General features: G+C 50.7%; 1 protein-coding gene across 1 annotated transcript in view; it reads left to right on the top strand.

The window, feature by feature from the left end:
* The window catches only part of LOC149452206 (angiopoietin-2-like), a 109,108-nt gene that overhangs the window by 68,292 nt on the left and 27,640 nt on the right, over positions 1 to 13,176 (top strand). The gene's annotated exons all lie outside the window — the stretch shown is intronic.

Raw genomic sequence — 13,176 nt, 5'->3', positions numbered from 1 at the left:
TCACTCAACAGTACATTACGTGAATCCAAGGCCTCGGGTGGAAATGTAGACTTCAGGGGTGTTGACTTAGACTGGTTCTGGGTTACCAACCGCCCCAGGTCAGTACCCAATAGTATGTTCGTGGTAGCTGCTACGCCCACTTCTCTCACTTTGCTTCTGGATCCTTGGGGCAAAGCAACACAAGCTGCAGGTAGTACAGGGGTGACTCCTCCAACCCCTATGATAACTGTAGCTTTCTTTGGGACCACATCCTCACGACTCTTCCATCCGGGAAGGGCTAGGATATCCTCGGGTCCCTTATCTCGGAGTCCAGCTGAAACATTGTTGCCTGCGGTGACTGACTGCAGGCTCTCCACATGGCCTCCTTCATTAGTGGGATCTGCTCTGCCCACTTCTTCCACTTGACTTCCAGACTCCTGGCTCAAAGAAACACAAGCCACAGGCACAGCAGGGATGGCTCCTCCAACCCCTGTGCCAGCCATGGCTTCCACTGGGATCACATCCTCACAGCTCCTCAATTCTGGACGAGCTAGGACCTTCTCTGATCCCGTACCTTGTAGTCCAACTGTAACGCTGTTACTTGCAGTAAATGGTGGCCGGTTATCCGTTCGGCCTCCTCCATTTTCTCCAACAAGAAACACAGTAGGGGGTACATTTTCCACTTTTGCTGGTGGGCTAGATATCCTCACATTTGGACAGGGCCGTGCGTAATGTCCCACTTGGTTACAGGTAACACACTCCCAGGTCTCCTTAAATGTAGGTCTGGGCCTTGTAGTTCTTGATACAGATGGAGGTAACAATGCAGTCCCCTGCTGGATTTGGGCCCTCTCGGCTTTGTGCCTTCTCTCAGTTTGCTCCCTCTGCTGCTGGTACTTTCTCCCAATTCGTAGTAACTCGGAAATGAGCTGAAACTGCAACTCGAGGTTATCACTTGCCAAAAGCTGTAGATTTATTCCCAGAGAAAGATCCTCTGATTTCTTGAACCAAGAGGGTTTGAGAACAGAGTCACACTGATTCTCACAGTCATCTGGATTGGCACAGTTGCAGTGTTCCACCAACTTGCTGCGCCATTCTAACTCCATCTCTATCAAAGCACCTAGGAGCTGGTACCTCGTCTTGCCAACTGTATTGATGCGCTTCAGATCACAGAGCTCAATCACAGTCTCATCGGATTGTCTCAGGTACCACCGGATTACTTTATCTTCCAGGGTTACCATCTTCACGTTTTGCCAAAATAAAAAATAGAAAAGAAAAACAAAGAAGGGGGGGGAGCAAATAGCCAAGTATGTCTTCTACAAAACAAAAATTATGCACTGAGTGAGCTTCTGTAGGTCAGTCACTTCTACCGAGCTTCCAACCTTTAGTACACGGGTTACATGAATAAACCATGCACTAATGTACTAAGCAGATCCCGCACGCTGCCGCCAACTGTCAAGGATTCGCTTAAAACGATCACCCTGTCACGTGTCCACCACACGCCACGCCTACATCGACTAGCTAACCGTGACGCACGCGTGCGGCCGCGACAGGGTGGTAAAGAGGGGCTAATAAAGGGATTTGCACTTAAATATCTCAAACCGTATATAAGATCAGCCGTGATACCTTTTCACAGCCCGCACTACCTCTGGCCACCACCAGATGGAGACTCCACTCCAATCCAGCTGGTCGACCACGCACTGGCAGATAGGATCTTACATACAACCTGGTGCCCTGATTAGAGTTGAGGACCAGCTTAGTAATCACACACCCTTCTAAAGGTCCCTTCAGCTATCCTAGCTTGAACCCCGGTGTTGATAACCCTTCCACTGTCCACACACCCCCACACCAGACGCACCACAAAGGTAGCCTGCCACCACCCAACAGTTTATCCGCAGAATGGTCTGTTGAGACACCACACACACACAGATCTCCGTCTGGCAGATCTGTTACCTTTGCAACCTGCGTGCAATCTGCCCACTCACAGTGCAGTTGCATACAGATTGGCAATGAGCCTAACCGAGCGTTTTAAAGGCACTAAAATACAATACAATATAACCCAATCTAATCTCTCCAATCTAGTCTCTCAGAAGATATGAGCACGTGCTTAAGTACACAGAAGTTCACTAATTAATTTTAAGATTTAATTTCCCAAAGTGGGCAGTGCATAAAATATGTACAAAAGATAAAAGGTTACAGCAAATACAAAGATATAAGAAGACACACAAATGACTAATTACTATAAAATAAAAGGGAATAAAAAGACAGAATAACACTTTACCCTGCGGCTGGAGCAAGCCAGAAACTTGGCAATCCGCTAGTCAATCGAACCAGCTCCGTACGAATCACACTGTCCAAATGTCCATGCGTTCAATTTATGGCGATTTGGACATGGGCGGGACATTAGTCTTCGGCCAATTGACTCTGGGGGAGGTGGTCCTGACCTGCCCACAAGAGGTACTGTGTATGGACCTGCCCAAGTTCAATTGGGCCGAGACTGGCCTGAACACCAAGTCGGGGATTGGATTTCTGACACCAGCGCGTCAGCCTGATCGCAACAGTACCAAACACCATCAGACTGTCGCACCCCCGCGTCATCTAACCATTCCATGCATTTCCCTGGCTTCCTCCCCAAGCCACAAATATGATTCTTATATGTAAATGTAGCGCACAGAATGGCCTGCACAAAGGAAGCATTTCCATCTCTCTCCAACTAATATTTCATCTTTTATAAGAGATTAAACATACCCCTTTGATGAATATTACTTATAGAGCTTTCCACGTAAGGCAGACAGTCTGTCTGCTGTCACTGGTTTTCCTCAGAAGGTGATAACCTGATTGACACACAAAAGTTGTCACCTCCAGGAACCTGGCTTTAGACTAATTAATGCTAAATGATGATTGGGTCTGTAAGGCCTATTGAGTAATTGTGTATACATACACATCTGATCCCAGACCATTTGTTTGTACCTTCTACTCATTTCCCTACTGCCCAGGGGCTCAATGTACATCCTTAATGACCAGACTGTTCCTGCACACACCTTTGAAATGAAAGGGCCTGACATAATCTAATCTACTCAACCTGTCATGGCTATGATACCATATTTCCACTCAAATCTTACATGTCTGTTGCAATAAATTTTACATGTCCGTTACACTGAGGGACACAGAATTGTTACTGAGGGACACAGAATTGTTACTGAGGGACACAGAATTGTTACGGAGGGACACAGAATTGTTACTGAGGGACACAGAATTGTTACTCAGGGACACAGAATTGTTACTCAGGGACACAGAATTGTTACTGAGGGACACAGAATTGTTACTCAGGGACAGACACAGAATTGTTACTGAGGGACACAGAATTGTTACTCAGGGACACAGAATTGTTACTCAGGGACACAGAATTGTTACTGAGGGACACAGAATTGTTACTCAGGGACAGACACAGAATTGTTACTCAGGGACAGACACGGAATTGTTACTGAGGGACACAGAATTGTTACTGAGGGACACAGAATTGTTACTGAGGGACACAGAATTATTACTCAGGGACACAGAATTGTTACTGAGGGACACAGAATTGTTACTGAGGGACACAGAATTGTTACTCAGGGACACAGAATTGTTACTCAGGGACACAGAATTGTTACTGAGGGACACAGAATTGTTACTGAGGGACACAGAATTGTTACTCAGGGACAGACACAGAATTGTTACTCAGGGACAGACACAGAATTGTTACTGAGGGACACAGAATTGTTACTGAGGGACACAGATTTGTTACTGAGGGCCACAGAACCGTTACTTAGGGCCACAGAAACGTTACTTAGGGACACAGAATTGTTACTCAGGGACAGACACAGAATTGTTACTCAGGAACAGACACAGAATTGTTACTGAGGGACACAGAATTGTTACTGAGGGACACAGAATTGTTACTGAGGGACACAGAATTGTTACTCAGCGACAGACACAGAATTGTTACTCAGGGACAGACACAGAATTGTTACTGAGGGACACAGAATTGTTACTGAGGGACACAGAATTGTTACTCAGGGACACAGAATTGTTACTGAGGGACACAGAATTGTTACTGAGGGACACAGAATTGTTACTCAGGGACAGACACAGAATTGTTACTCAGGGACACAGAATCGTTTAATTAAAGAGTATGTCAGACAACATGCATAGGAGTGGCAGAGGAGGCAATGTTTTAGGAGCGAGCAGACGTGGCAGCAGAGGAAGGGGTCGAGGCAGCACTAGTCGCAGCCAGCGGCCAGTGCTCCCGGTGTCATCCAGCGGTCGTGTCTCCACCGACAACCCTGCCGTCATCGATTGGTTGGCTCGGTCGTCTTCCTCTTCCCAGGTCACCTCTGACACCTACAGCCAACGGTCGGTGGGTACGTCAGACACAACAACCGTTAGTTGGCATGGCCCGGGAGCAAGCCCACTGAAATCACGTGTCCTCGACCTGCCCCTGTCCTTTGGTGTTCCCTCACCAAGCGAAGTATCGTATGCTGTGGGCTCAGCCCCACTGTACAGTGAGGAAGAGCTAACAGAGGGTGGTCAGGAACGGGGGGAGACATCCGCCTCTTCAGCAGCCAGGCGAAGAAGTAGTGGCGAGGAGAGTGGCTCGGTAGCCGGTCTAGAGACAGGTCTGTCTCCTGACCCACACGCAGCCGAGGGGGCTAGTAGTGAGGCGGAGACCCTAATTGATGATGATGAGGCTGATCGCACTTGGCAGCCTCGTCGTCATCAGGCTATTGCTTCCGCATCATCAGGAGAAGAGGGTGGCAGCTTGGCAGCGAGCAAAACAGTCGGTAGGTTGCCCAGGAGGCAGCAGGGTCGCAGCAGTGTCAGTGGAGGCAAACGCCCACGAAGTACAGCACCTGCTCCACTGCAGCCTACCACCACGACCAGTAGTGGTGCCGGTGTGCACGGAGGAAGCAGCAGTCAGCCAGTGAGGAGTATCGGGGGCAAAGTTTCCTACTCGGCGGTGTGGCAATTTTTTGTCAAGCCGCCCGAGGAAGTAAACGTAGCCGTATGTCGACTATGTGGCCAGAAAGTCAAGCGTGGCCAGGGGGCCCATGTTGGGACTACAGCGTTGCGGCAGCATATGCAGCGTCGCCATTTGGTGGCCTGGGAAAACCGTGATAAAGATACGGCGGTTCTGCCTGCCCCAGCCCAGGGTTCCATTTTGTCATAGGGTGCTGGCAGATTACGGGCCTCCCATAGCTGCTGCCAGGCCCCTAATCTGCCATGGGCCCCTGTACCGCCTCCTCATGCTGCTGCCAGGTCCACAGTGTCTCATGCCATGTGCCACTTTCAGGTCTCCTCACACTGCTGGTGTGTTCCATTTTTTGTCATAGGGTGCTGGCAGATTACGGGCCTCCCATAGCTGCTGCCAGGCCCCTAATCTGCCATGGGCCCCTATACCGCCTCCTCATGCTGCTGCCAGGTCCAGAGTCTCTCATGGGTCCCTGTACGGCCTCCCATTGCTGCTGTCGCCATCGCCACACTCTGCCATGTGCCACTTTCAGGTCTCCTCACACTGCTGGTGTGTTCCATTTTTTGTCATAGGGTGCTGGCAGATTACGGGCCTCCCATAGCTGCTGCCAGGCCCCTAATCTGCCATGGGCCCCTGTACCGCCTCCTCATGCTGCTGCCAGGTCCACAGTGTCTCATGCCATGTGCCACTTTCAGGTCTCCTCACACTGCTGGTGTGTTCCATTTTTTGTCATAGGGTGCTGGCAGATTACGGGCCTCCTATAGCTGCTGCCAGGCCCCTAATCTGCCATGGGCCCCTATACCGCCTCCTCATGCTGCTGCCAGGTCCAGAGTCTCTCATGGGTCCCTGTACGGCCTCCCATTGCTGCTGTCTCCATCGCCACACTCTGCCATGTGCCACTTTCAGGTCTCCTCACACACTGCTGGTGTCTTCCATTTTTTGTCATAGGGTGCTGGCAGATTACGGGCCTCCCATAGCTGCTGCCAGGCCCCTAATCTGCCATGGGCCCCTGTACCGCCTCCTCATGCTGCTGCCAGGTCCACAGTGTCTCATGCCATGTGCCACTTTCAGGTCTCCTCACACTGCTGGTGTGTTACATTTTTTGTCATAGGGTGCTGGCAGATTACGGGCCTCCCATAGCTGCTGCCAGGCCCCTAATCTGCCATGGGCCCCTATACCGCCTCCTCATGCTGCTGCCAGGTCCAGAGTCTCTCATGGGTCCCTGTACGGCCTCCCATTGCTGCTGTCTCCATCGCCACACTCTGCCATGTGCCACTTTCAGGTCTCCTCACACTGCTGGTGTGTTCCATTTTTTGTCATAGGGTGCTGGCAGATTACGGGCCTCCCATAGCTGCTGCCAGGCCCCTAATCTGCCATGGGCCCCTGTACCGCCTCCTCATGCTGCTGCCAGGTCCACAGTGTCTCATGCCATGTGCCACTTTCAGGTCTCCTCACACTGCTGGCGTGTTCCATTTTTTGTCATAGGGTGCTGGCAGATTACGGGCCTCCTATAGCTGCTGCCAGGCCCCTAATCTGCCATGGGCCCCTATACCGCCTCCTCATGCTGCTGCCAGGTCCACAGTGTCTCATGCCATGTGCCACTTTCAGGTCTCCTCACACTGCTGGTGTGTTCCATTTTTTGTCATAGGGTGCTGGCAGATTACGGGCCTCCTATAGCTGCTGCCAGGCCCCTAATCTGCCATGGGCCCCTATACCGCCTCCTCATGCTGCTGCCAGGTCCAGAGTCTCTCATGGGTCCCTGTACGGCCTCCCATTGCTGCTGCCTCCATCGCCACACTCTGCCATGTGCCACTTTCAGGTCTCCTCACACTGCTGGTGTGTTCCATTTTTTGTCATAGGGTGCTGGCAGATTACGGGCCTCCCATAGCTGCTGCCAGGCCCCTAATCTGCCATGGGCCCCTATACCGCCTCCTCATGCTGCTGCCAGGTCCAGAGTCTCTCATGGGTCCCTGTACGGCCTCCCATTGCTGCTGTCTCCATCGCCACACTCTGCCATGTGCCACTTTCAGGTCTCCTCACACACTGCTGGTGTGTTCCATTTTTTGTCATAGGGTGCTGGCAGATTACGGGCCTCCCATAGCTGCTGCCAGGCCCCTAATCTGCCATGGGCCCCTATACCGCCTCCTCATGCTGCTGCCAGGTCCAGAGTCTCTCATGGGTCCCTGTACGGCCTCCCATTGCTGCTTTCTCCATCGCCACACTCTGCCATGTGCCACTTTCAGGTCTCCTCACACTGCTGGTGTGTTCCATATTTTGTCATAGGGTGCTGGCAGATTACGGGCCTCCCATAGCTGCTGCCAGGCCCCTAATCTGCCATGGGCCCCTGTACCGCCTCCTCATGCTGCTGCCAGGTCCACAGTGTCTCATGCCATGTGCCACTTTCAGGTCTCCTCACACACTGCTGGTGTGTTCCATTTTTTGTCATAGGGTGCTGGCAGATTACGGGCCTCCCATAGCTGCTGCCAGGCCCCTAATCTGCCATGGGCCCCTGTACCGCCTCCTCATGCTGCTGCCAGGTCCACAGTGTCTCATGCCATGTGCCACTTTCAGGTCTCCTCACACTGCTCGTGTGTTCCATTTTTTGTCATAGGGTGCTGGCAGATTACGGGCCTCCTATAGCTGCTGCCAGGCCCCTAATCTGCCATGGGCCCCTATACCGCCTCCTCATGCTGCTGCCAGGTCCAGAGTCTCTCATGGGTCCCTGTACGGCCTCCCATTGCTGCTGCCTCCATCGCCACACTCTGCCATGTGCCACTTTCAGGTCTCCTCACACTGCTGGTGTGTTCCATTTTTTGTCATAGGGTGCTGGCAGATTACGGGCCTCCCATAGCTGCTGCCAGGCCCCTAATCTGCCATGGGCCCCTATACCGCCTCCTCATGCTGCTGCCAGGTCCAGAGTCTCTCATGGGTCCCTGTACGGCCTCCCATTGCTGCTGTCTCCATCGCCACACTCTGCCATGTGCCACTTTCAGGTCTCCTCACACACTGCTGGTGTGTTCCATTTTTTGTCATAGGGTGCTGGCAGATTACGGGCCTCCCATAGCTGCTGCCAGGCCCCTAATCTGCCATGGGCCCCTATACCGCCTCCTCATGCTGCTGCCAGGTCCAGAGTCTCTCATGGGTCCCTGTACGGCCTCCCATTGCTGCTGTCTCCATCGCCACACTCTGCCATGTGCCACTTTCAGGTCTCCTCACACTGCTGGTGTGTTCCATATTTTGTCATAGGGTGCTGGCAGATTACGGGCCTCCCATAGCTGCTGCCAGGCCCCTAATCTGCCATGGGCCCCTGTACCGCCTCCTCATGCTGCTGCCAGGTCCACAGTGTCTCATGCCATGTGCCTCTTTCAGGTCTCCTCACACTGCTGGTGTGTTCCATTTTTTGTCATAGGGTGCTGGCAGATTACGGGCCTCCCATAGCTGCTGCCAGGCCCCTAATCTGCCATGGGCCCCTGTACCGCCTCCTCATGCTGCTGCCAGGTCCACAGTGTCTCATGCCATGTGCCACTTTCAGGTCTCCTCACACTGCTGGTGTGTTCCATTTTTTTGTCATAGGGTGCTGGCAGATTACGGGCCTCCTATAGCTGCTGCCAGGCCCCTAATCTGCCATGGGCCCCTATACCGCCTCCTCATGCTGCTGCCAGGTCCAGAGTCTTTCATGGGTCCCTGTACGGCCTCCCATTGCTGCTGTCTCCATCGCCACACTCTGCCATGTGCCACTTTCAGGTCTCCTCACACACTGCTGGTGTGTTCCATTTTTTGTCATAGGGTGCTGGCAGATTACGGGCCTCCCATAGCTGCTGCCAGGCCCCTAATCTGCCATGGGCCCCTGTACCGCCTCCTCATGCTGCTGCCAGGTCCACAGTGTCTCATGCCATGTGCCACTTTCAGGTCTCCTCACACTGCTCGTGTGTTCCATTTTTTGTCATAGGGTGCTGGCAGATTACGGGCCTCCTATAGCTGCTGCCAGGCCCCTAATCTGCCATGGGCCCCTATACCGCCTCCTCATGCTGCTGCCAGGTCCAGACTCTCTCATGAGTCCCTGTACGGCCTCCCATTGCTGCTGTCTCCATCGCCACACTCTGCCATGTGCCACTTTCAGATCTCCTCACACTGCTGGTGTGTTCCATTTTTTGTCATAGGGTGCTGGCAGATTACGGGCCTCCCATTGCTGCTGCCAGGCCTATAATCTGCCATGGGCCCCCGTACCGACTCCTCATGCTGTGACGTTGCAACAAGGTGGAATTCAACCCTACATATGTTAGACCGCCTTTACGAACAGCGAAAGGCCATCACAGATTTCCTGATGTTACAAGCGGATAAAGGTACTCCCTGTGTAACTTAGATGTCAGCCATTGGCAGCTCATGCGTGACACCTGCGCTTGCTCAGGCCCTTTGAGGAGGCCACGCTATTCGTGAGTCGGCAGGACTATGGGATGAACGACGTCATTCCTCTGTTGCACGTCCTGGAACAAATGCTGTTAACAATGGCTGGTCAGGGTGCGGTAGACGTGGCGCACAGATCTCAACGCCACATGACCCCTGTGGGGGCAGGACAGGAAGAAGAGGAGGAGGTAGAGGAGGACATTGGTGCTCAGGAATTATTGAGTGAAATGGGTGGTTTTTCCACTCAGCGGACAGGAGTGGAGGAGCAGGAGCATCTGGTAGAGGAGGAGGAGACAGAGGACTCAGACGCACCGTGGCAGTATGCTGTGGAGATGGAGGCAGGGAGTCCCTCGCATTCCTTGGCACAAATGGCCCATAGCATGCTCGCTTGCTTGCGTAGCGACAGCCGAATAATAACCATCAGACAGAGGGATGACTTTTGGCTGTCCACCTTGTTGGACCCTCGCTACCGTTCAAAAATGGTGGCCTTTTTCACACCTGCTGAGAGGGAGGCCAAAATAACGTACTATAAAAACCACCTATGTAGTCAGCTGGTCTATGCCTTTCTGCGCCAACGTCCATCCTCAGACACTGTGGGCCCTGTGCGCTCGCGTTCCGCTGCCATGGCAGCAGGGGAGGGGTGGGGTGGTAGGAGCAGTGGCAGCTCCACCAGCAGCGGCTGCCTCAGTCTGCAGTCGATGATGAGTAGCTTTCTTCACCAGCGCAGTGAGGAAACTACTAACCAGCCGCAGCAGCAGCATCAGGTGGACCTGGAGCAGGACCTCAAACAACAGGCTTAGGCCTACTTGGACAGCACCCTGCCAACCGAGGTAGACAATCCCCTTGACTACTGGGCAACGAAACTTGACCTTTGGCCCCAACTAGCTGAATTTGCCCTTGAAAGGCTGTCATGCCCGGCCAGTAGCGTGGCATCGGAGCGCGTGTTTAGTGCGGCAGGAGGTATTGTAACTCCGCGGAGGACACGACTGTCCACCCAAAGTGTGGAGAGACTCACGTTTGTGAAAATGAATCAGGCGTGGATTAGTCTGGATTTCAAACCAACAGTTCCTGACACAACTGACTAAATCCGCCTTGAATCATGCCCCAAACATGTGCCACTTTCAGGTCTCCTCACACTGCTGGTGTGTTCCATTTTTTGTCATAGGGTGCTGGCAGATTACGGGCCTCCCATTGCTGCTGCCAGGCCCGTAATCTGCCATGGGCCCCTGTACCGCCTCCTCATGCTGCTGCCAGGTCCAGAGTGTGTCATGGGTCCCTGTACGGCCTCCCATTGCTGCTGTCTCCATCGCCACACTCTGCCATGTGCCACTTTCAGGTCTCCTCACACTGCTGGTGTGTTACATTTTTTGTCATAGGGTGCTGGCAGATTACGGGCCTCCCATTGCTGCTGCCAGGCCAGTAATCTGCCATGGGCCCCAGTACCGCCTCCTCATGCTGCTGCCAGGTCCACAGTCTCTCATGGGTCCCTGTACGGCCTCCCATTGCTGCTGTCTCCATCGCCACACTCTGCCATGTGCCACTTTCAGGTCTCCTCACACTGCTGGTGGGTTCCATTTTTGTCATAGGGTGCTGTATGGCCTCCTATTGCTGTTGCCTCCACCGCCACACTGTGGCTCCACACTCTGGTTTTGGCTCCGTGACTGCCCAAATGAGTGAAGTGTGCGGTGATTCTAAGATCGACGGCACTCATCTGCATGTCATACTGACTGTCAGTATTATTTCTCTTCCCCAGCAGACTCCAAGGGCATTTAAATTAAAGGTACAGTGTTCTGCACTAATATAAAGGCTCTCTGAAGCCTAGAAACACCCTTTTATAAGTTAAATTCGCAGCGAATATATTCGACTCGAATCAAAATTTTTTCACGAATTCGCTGAATCAGTCGAATCGAATTTTTGAATAATTCGCTCATCTCTAATCACAATTATTACAAATCACGGCTTGAACTATCTTGCATTGCATGTAATGAGTCTAACTCATATATTAGTTTCACCTTTTAAGTTGCATTACTGAAATAAATGAACTTTTGCACGATATTCAAATTTTTCGAGTTTCACGTGTGTGTGTGTATGTGTATATGTATGTTTATATATATATACACATACACATATATATATATATATATATATACACATACACACTGATGTATTGTACATTCCATTTCTTGAGACGCTAAAGTACTAGGACAGTACATATACCCCCCAAATGACCCCTTTTTGGTAAGTAGATACTTCAAGGTATTGAGTCACAATTTTTGGGAAAATAAAAAAAAATGTTTTCACTTTTTTTTACACATACAATTACCAATGCAAGTACAGCATCATCAGATGACTACAGCACAGTGGCTAAATGGTTAGCACTTCCGCCTGGCAGTACTAGGGTTGTTGGTTCAAATCCCAGCCACTGCTCCACCTGCCTGGAGTTTGCGTGTTCTCCCTGTGCCTGCGTGGGTTTTCTCCGGGTACTCCGGTTTCCTCCCACACTCCAAAGACATGCTGGTAGATTCATTGACCCCAGTATGTGTGTATGTATGAATGTGAGTTAGGGACCTTAGATTGTATGCTCCTTGAAGGTTAGGTACTGATGTGAATGTACAATATATATTTAAAGCACTGCATAAATTGACAGGGCTATATAAGTACCTGAAATAAATATGACTGGTGTGGCAGTGATCAGGAACAAAATATTTTTTTTTTATCAATGTTTTATTATATTTTGATTTTTTTTACATTTTGTTTCTATTTTTTTATGATTTTATTCTTTCATACTGTGACCAGAGCAAATAATGTATTACCATAGTGATGCTGTACTACTCTAGGGAGTTGATCAGGATTTTTTGTTCTTACTGATTGCATTTAACAGTAATAATCACTGTTATAACCAACCATTTTTCTTTTGTTATGAATTACATCAATACATCCATTGAGAACTATTGTGAAGCTGTGATTGGCCACACATGGCACAGATGCACTGTGATTGGTCCTGTCTGTATCATGTGATCACTGTGACCAATCACAGAGATCAACACAATAGTACTCAATGAATGGCAATGAATGGAAGCCATTCATTGTGTACAATTGCCATGTGATCTGCTGTGTTTGGTCACAGCAATCACATGGTAATTGCAGTGGCCCGGTACACTGATCTGTCATCTGCTCTGTCCGGTGGAAAGATCGTACGGCACCGTGGGGTGCACACAAGGCGTAATCCTAAGAGGATGTCATATGGCGTCCACCCAGGATGGCAGTGCTCCTGCTCGGCCTTCATATTATAATAGGCATTTGTATATTTAACAAGCAGTAAAAGTTGATTTTAATGTGAACATATTCATTCTCAAATATCACAATAAACACTCTGAAGTTGGATTTAGTGGGTTTCTAACAGCTTAGAAACATCTGCTGTTTGTTTACATTGGTGAGCGGACAGCCTGCCAATATCTGCCCTTTTAAGAAAAAGCTAACAGTTTAATGCCTACATTGTGAACTTTGAAAATTAAACCTTAAGACTGGGGAGATTAAAAAAAATCCCTTTGCACCACTGCAAGACTTAAATGCTTGTTTTCCCAAGGGTACCAGGAAAAAGGACTTACATTCTCCCTGCCTTCATTCTCCCTGCAGGCAGCACTCACCTCATCGCTCCAGGTTTTGGCAGGCCCTAGGAATCTTGATTTACATAGCATGACTACTAGTCCTGCATTGTACCTCATGATTTCACAACTATGACTGCTGGCTGGAACACTAAAGGAAAAAGAGGTTTTGAGAGCCAG

Source organism: Staurois parvus, unplaced genomic scaffold (assembly GCF_062004578.1).
Source record: "Staurois parvus isolate SC_StPar_1 unplaced genomic scaffold, SC_StPar_1.0 ptg000488l, whole genome shotgun sequence".
Taxonomy (NCBI): domain Eukaryota; kingdom Metazoa; phylum Chordata; class Amphibia; order Anura; family Ranidae; genus Staurois; species Staurois parvus.
This window is presented reverse-complemented; position numbering and strand designations above follow the sequence as displayed.